This window comes from Carassius auratus, chromosome 25, assembly GCF_003368295.1.
Source record: "Carassius auratus strain Wakin chromosome 25, ASM336829v1, whole genome shotgun sequence".
NCBI classification, from domain to species: Eukaryota; Metazoa; Chordata; class Actinopteri; order Cypriniformes; family Cyprinidae; genus Carassius; species Carassius auratus.
Window position 1 is genome coordinate 2,974,943 of NC_039267.1, and position 7,704 is coordinate 2,982,646.

Genomic DNA, 7,704 nt, shown 5'->3' on the forward strand with positions numbered 1-7,704 from the left:
GTACAGACGTTAAACGCACTATTTACGCGTGGCTGGGAGCAGGTGTAGATTTCACCCGATTCGAACGTTATCACTCGATTGAATGGGGCGTTATCAGCGGTTATCAGCCCATAGAAATGGGCCAGGAGGGGCCTCCTGTGCCTACTAGTAGGCTCAGAAGGCCGTGATCATCCATCCAAATGGTTGATCACCCACAAATATACAAGAGAAGACTCCAGATCCAATCCCAGAATTCCTGCTCACCGGTAATCGGAAGTCTACTGGACGAATGCGGCAACGTTGCGATATTTCCTGCTTAATATTTTCAGGTAAGACTATTAAAATGATAAAACTGAACATTTAAACTGTAATGGAGAACAGTACGTACACTCGTATTGCGTGTCATTATTTTTGACATGAGATAACCGTATTGCGATGTGTCTGCAAACGTTATCGCTAGACCATATTACGTTATTAGCCTGTCGTTACGTTAACGTTGCATGCTTTATGTGAGCATTAACGTTGCTAATATGAGTGTGTATTTACGTCTGAAGCTAATGGGGGAATTTAGTTTCGAGTTAAACTGTCAAAATGACTTTTTACACTCTTACAGACTATTGTGTATGCTCCATAACGCTTCTCTGAAGCCGGATCATAGGACTAATGTAGCCCATATTGACTTGAGGGAAATATTAAACAAGATGTATTTTACGGCTGTTTGGAAACATTGGGATATTGACTAGAGTGTAAAATAAAGTTCTGTGGGTTTGGACAAAGCTTGGCTGGATTTGATCCCATATCAGGAAGCTTTGGATCTGTCTATCTGTCTGTCTGTTCTGTCTTTCTATCTATATACCTTCTCAAAAAATAAAGGGAATACTTAACACAATATAACACACAAGTGTTCCCTTTATTTTTTTGAGCAGTTTATATATATATATATATATATATATATATATATAGCTAGCTAGCTGTGTATCTATCTATTTATATAATCTATCTATAGATGTAGATCTAGCTTGATGTGTATTTATCTATCTATATATTAGGGATGCACCGAATGTTCGGCAACCGAAATTATTCGGCCGAAAATAGCCAAAAAAGCACTTTCGGTGTTCGGCCGAATAAGTAAAAAGGCCGAATAAATTTTGCCGAACAATGACGTTTTTAATGATGCAATCAAATAACCCGCGTAGAGTGATAGGCGCGCGCTTTATGCAGCAAACATGTCAGCAGTGTGGAAACACTTTAAAAAGTGTCAGATAAAGATGCAAAAACGGCCGTTTGCAGACATTGTTCTGGATTTGGGAAAGCCGCTAGGTGATGGAGACTGTCAGGTGATGCACAGCGCAGGAGATGAAAACAGAGAGTAAACTGGCTCGTACTACAGATGAGCCGCGCACAGTCTGGCTGTCTGACATGTTCGATGAGATCCTCCAAGAGAATAACCCATTTGCAAGACAGAGGACAAGCTCGACTGCTCAACAGTTAGATGGGCAGTGTTGTGCCTGAACGCGTTCATTGAACGATAGTTCATGAACTCGTTCATATTTTGGGCGAACGTGAACTGAACGTGCTGTATTACTACCTGATGAACGTTACTGTCAACTCGTTCATTCTGGTGTCTGTGAACGGCACGCTCTCTCAGGTTAACTTCGTTCAATAGGGTGCCAGATTTCTATAGAGCCTTCCTGGCGAAAGCCCGGCTAAAACACACCGTAAACGGGTCTTAATATGTAGCGAAAAAACACCCAATCTGGCAACACCAGCCACCAGTGGCGCACAGTCGTCCGACGCATGCGCGACGCGTCATCAAAAAAAAAAAAAAAAAAAAGGCGACAGCCGCATGTAGCAAGAAGGCGTATGATCATTTAAAATAATTTTTTATGATGTTTATGACAATGTCGGTGAGAATGGGAGACAAAGCATTAAAGCAACAATGGGGAAATGCTGTCCCCTCAATCCTAATTTTAAACCCTGGTTGGATAAGGATTCAAAATTGGATATTATATGAAGATGAAATCTGACGCATAGCTTCATTGTTAAAACTGATAAAATAATTGCTGTCTGTGATTCTATATGGGCTGTGGCAATAATCAAGGCCGCTTTCCTGACCTGGCGCAGATGGCACGCAGGTAGGCTCCTTGTATGGGAAATTAATTTAAGATTTTATTTATATTTTGGATTATGGTAACACTTTATAAGTAGTTTCTATTTTTAATTTTAACTAACAATGAAAAACCCTTATTAAAAGCATTTATTAATCTTAATGTTAACATTTACTAATACAGTATTAAAATTAAGTATCACATTTGTAATTTCTGAATTAAAAAGTATCAAAAGTGGTAGGCCTATTTGTTAAAATTGTTAATGCACTTATACTAACATGAACTAAATATTTTTTATTATCTTACATTAACGAAGATTAATAAATACCATAACAAATGTATTGCTCATTGTTAATGCAATAACGTTAACAAACATTATAAAGTGTTACTACCTATATTTTATATGTATTTTGTGAAAATTCTGAACTATTTTCAGTGTAGTAAAATAGTAGGCCTACACTGGGTTTCAACCATTTCATTATCTTGAAGACATTGTTCGTTTTGAAATGAGCAACTGTCAGAAAACTGCAATAAAATGTTCAACTATTCTGCAGGTACTTGTCTGCTCCATGCACAAGCACCAACAGTGAGAGACTGTTTAGTGCTGCATCTCATGTCCATACCTGCAAACTCAGAAGGCCTGAAAAAGGTGACAGATTGGCAAAATAAATGGAAAAAATGCGAAACACCGCGTTCGGTATTCGGCCTTCGGCCTTCGGCCAAGCATTTCATTATTATTCGGCTTCGGCTTCGGCCAAGAATTTCATTTCGGTGCATCCCTACTATATATCTTGCAATCTATCTAGTTATATAGCTAGCTGTATCCAGGCATGTACTGGCCATCGGGACTACCGGGAGATTCCCGGTGGGCCGCGGTCTGGTTGGGCCAGTGCGTTATGTATTTTGTTTTTAAATCATTAATAATCGCAAATATATTCGTAATTATATTGTTGTATGGTACAATCCCGGCCTTATGTGTCTCTCTCATGAAGCTGCATGATGCTTTTTTTTTTTTTACGTTAGTCACAATAATTTATTTAAAACATTACAAAAAGCAGTATAAAGAACAGATAAAAGGACGCGTGCGCATGATTCTGATGCGAGCTGCGAGACGTGACGTGTTCACTGCTCATTGGCCAATCAGAATCAAATTCTATCCTTGAAAAGCGGCCCATTACAACTGCAACGAAATTCAGTATGTTAAATAATAAAATATCTAAGCGTAAAGGAGGGGCCGAACGTTGAGAGAGAGAAAACGACAAGCACTTGAGGCAGATGCCACCAATGTTTCAAGATATATAAATTATTTGCTGGAAGTCAAAAGATTCAGTGAAGATGTCCTCAGGGCGGGACTTGACTGCTGAGGTGAGACAGAAATGTAATGATACACGGAGGCTACTGCATTGTTTTGTTTCAAAAAGTTAGGATATTCATGCTGTAATATGCCACCACTCACTGATCTATATAAATTACATTTAAAATTCTCAACTCTCAGGTTCTGTCCATTTTATTACAAAATTCAGACAATACCGTTTTGACGTTAAAAAATATGACGTGACAGATCGCTTTAGCGCCTCAGTTCTAGTAAACCGATCATCTGTTACTTTCTGTTTAAAGATACAGTATAACTTACCGAAATGTATATATGCTTCATAAATAATATCGATCAATCAGTCATCAGTCAAAACAGCAGGAGAACAATTATGTCACAGAACATTTACATTTACCTCAAGAAAGCCATTTAAAGACCATAGCAAGGTTAGTTGAGATTGAAAAATATCCATAAGAAAGGAGTATTTTGCTAAATGTGTGCACTATAGTACATATTTATTATATTTTCACCTGCCATTAAATAATTGTTATTATAATGAAAACTGCATTACATTTAATTATTTTTAACATTTAATAATGCAAGCTGATGCTCTATGTCTCTGTATATTTACAGCATTTATGTGAGATATATTTTTTCAATTTGTAATCAATTGAGAAAAAAATCTCTTTAAGTGCCAGGCAGAAGCCTTGTACCTGCTGTCGGTCTGTGTCATTGTGAACATAAGACAAAGAGAAATAACTCACTGCTCTTAAATAACAGCTTTAACAAGGATATATATGTATGTATATATGTGTGTGTGTGTATGTGTGTGTGTGTTAAGTGAAGTATTTTATATTTGGATATTCAATATCTGTACCTGAAAACGGTGCTATTTATGATCTTTTTTTCTTATTTTATTACTGACTGTTCACTTGTCTTCATTAATGTTTGAACTTAATAGTTAGTGTTTATTGTGGTATTGAAATTGGAATTGTGAAATGAGATTGCAGCTTATTTACAAAGAAAACAATAGCAATTTTATGTTAAATTATGTATTTATTTTTGGCAGGGCAAGTACAGTTTTGAACCCTAGCATTGAGCTCTGCATTTGAATAAGCCAGTCTACTTCAAGGATTTTTAAAGGCCTTTGATTATGTTAAGAAAATTGTAAAATAAATCACTTCACAACGTTCTTTGTTTTAATTACTCTTTTATTTTATTGTAGAGCAGTGGTCTTTATAAATCACGTTTGCTGTAGATCAGTGGTCTTAATACTAGCCTACTATAGCAGCTAACAGGTCAGAGATATTTAAAATAAAGCCTGATAAAATCATTAGCATTTTCTTTGTTTATTATTTTAATATTATTTTTTTCTTGGTTTTGATAGTAATACATTCTAATCAGTAATTTTACATGCAGATTAATGTATGTATAGACATGTAGTGTGTGTGTGTGTGTGTGTTTGTTTGCGTGCGCATGTTTACATGAATAGTAGGCCAGTCTGGATGAAGTCCAGGGCTGATTTTTTGTCCCAGTCCAGCCCTGGCTGTATCTAACTATCACACCAAATATCCCTCATCTGACTGCATCCCATTTTCACTCATGTGTTTCTGTCTTTTAGGCTGTGATAAGAAGTACGGTACGGGTTGCACTTTGCTTTATGTAATAATTGTCAAATATTTTGATTTCAGATATGGGAAAAGCACTTAAGATGAGCACACGTTTCAGGAACGTTAAAATTAAGTTGGTGAGGAGGTCTATGGTGGGCCCTGCAAGTTTTCTTACCTCAGTCAAGGTCTTCCCCTGCCCAGCTACAAACAGACCCACCCTTCAGACGCTTCTACTACATCTCAACCTGCTGAACCTGATGATGCGACACCAAGCTGTTCTGAGAGCGCATACAGTAAGGCAAAGAAGAGAGAGCTTCATGCCTGGGATGCAGTCAAGGATGAGATGCTTAAGGTGTCGTTTGAATGTTCAGCACCGATCACTACCCAGTGTGCTGTCTGCCGAGAACATGCTGATTATAGGTGCATTGAGTGCAGCTCCACTGCACTGTTCTGTGAGGTTTGCCTGAAGAGGACTTTCACTGCATCTTCCTGAAAAGTGGAATGTAAGAACAATAACATACAGTCTTACATTGCTATTGCTATACTTGCATACAGACAGCAAACTCACAGTAATGTCAACAGATTCATTCGATACTTCAAATTGTTTTAGCACTATGCAGTATCAACTGTTAGTGTCACAAGTTTGTTGTTTTAAAAACATTAGAGCTATCCATATTTCTTACAGAGTGTTTACTATGAGCCATCCTCCCTGGGGTTATTCCTATATTTACCTGAAGCCCATGGCACCCATGCTGTGTACACAAAGGACATGAAGGTCATTGTCAGCACAGGTTTATCATTTTACCTGATACTAAATCTTAATGTATTTAATTTTATTGACAGGTTAAGGAATTCAATCCTATTACATGTGGAGTAATGATTTCCTTTAAGGAATTAATCAAATTTGTGAATACAATAAAAAAAAAAAAAATTGTTTGTTGGTTCAAATAATTACAAACATTAAGTTAAATGTGACACACTCAAGTGATTTAGACTATACTATATAAACTAAATGTATACTTTATATACTATCATGATAGGTAAAAATGTATAGCCTGAATCCACTGTAAGTCACCTTGTAAGTCTGCTAAATGCATACATTTAATTTATACTGATATGGTAGTCTCTATAGTACTACTAAGTTATGTTTTTATTTTATTTTCCTCTTTATATTTGGCAGGATGGCTCTGCACCGTTACAGACACCATGTGTGCGTGTGAACCAGAAACCTGTACTCTGCTGAGATCTGGGCTCTGACCAGCAACAGCCACAAGCCCCAGACAGACAGCCTTCTCCATCCCTCTGCTAGAGCTTGTTGTTTCTCTGTCACTGGAGTGTCTGGTTTCTGTTGAGGGTTTTTGCAACACCCCATATCCCATTTTAGGCATCACCACTTCCGACAAAGAGGTTTGGTTGATATTTGCCCACAATTAAATGATGGAACAAAATATGCCCAGCATGTCCAAAGGTTGGTTATAATTCTAGCGTGGTTCTTGTTTGATTAAATTAATGGCATAGAATTCAAATCTGAATTAATATCAAACTAAGTTAATTTGTGTATTTAGTATTGTAATAGAATAGTAATAGTATAAATGTATAAACCTGGTGCGGATACAAAACCATTGTTACTGTAAGTGTTTGTTTTCCAGGCGGATGGAGATATGATTGTCACATTGGATGCAAACTTTGGCCTTGTGAGGAATCAAAGCTCTGGGACAAGTGCGGTTGATCCATTACACAGAACCCACGTGTTTAGAGGAATACCTGCTATCACATCTTGACAGCTCAAAGCCTCAAGAGGTTAATCATTGTTGCAGAATTTCATTCGAGTCCATGAAATATTAATTAAAATTGTGAAAAAGATCACTATTCCTCCCATAAATCTATGTTTTCCTTAAATCTTTATGACTGCAGTAAGCTGCTCTCATTCAAGGTCTCCAACAGCTGGAAAGAAAATGACATCAAGCCACTGTGATGTTTCACCCACATGTACCAGACATTATAGACATATAATATAAAATAATTATTATTTTATATATATATATATATATTTAATTACTTTACTGCATTACTTGTGCAGACATGTTGTTTTACTAGGTCTGATCTATTTTAAAGCTTAGGCACTGTATTTAAGCATACATATCCCCACTAGTCTGTCTGTATGAGTACAAAATTAAAAAATAAACTGTCTATAATTGTTACTGTACAAGCACAGCAAAATATTTCTATAAAAAATATTGCACTACTGTTATTTTGCATAGAATACATTGTTCAACAATACTTTTGCACACTCATCCATCTGTATTACCACTGTTCTCACGTTCCTGCTGTTCATAATGTATATATAATCCTTCATTGCTCTGTTCATAATGTACATACAATCCCTACATTGCATTCATATTTATATTCTGTATATACTCTGATCAATATTGTATATAGCAACTCCACTGTACATTCTGTATATCATAGCTTCACTTACTCTGCACTTTTATGTATATAAAACACTATATTCTTGCACTTCTGGTTCGATTGCATTTCTTTAGCTCTGTACTTGTACTCTGAAAAATGACAATAAAGGTGAATCTAATCTAAAAAAATGTGATCTAAGCCTATGTAATTGAACACATTTTTTCTCTTCTTCAAATTGGCTGCTTTCATTTTATTTTCACTTTCTTCGTTCAGTGAATGTATATTA

General features: G+C 36.4%; 1 long non-coding RNA gene across 3 annotated transcripts; it reads left to right on the forward strand.

Moving 5' to 3' along the window:
- Positions 1-243: 243 nt before the first annotated feature.
- LOC113042992 (uncharacterized) lies at positions 244-7,282 on the forward strand. Of its 3 annotated transcripts, XR_003275651.1 has the most exons (5): positions 244-308; positions 5,091-5,512; positions 5,695-5,800; positions 6,190-6,477; positions 6,659-7,282. It is a non-coding gene; the product is annotated as an uncharacterized LOC113042992 (long non-coding RNA). The 3 variants fall into 3 exon arrangements; XR_003275650.1 differs by lacking the exon at positions 244-308 and having other exon boundaries at positions 4,434-5,512; XR_003275652.1 differs by lacking the exon at positions 244-308 and having other exon boundaries at positions 4,434-5,512; positions 5,695-5,784.
- The last annotated feature ends 422 nt before the right edge of the window (positions 7,283-7,704 follow it).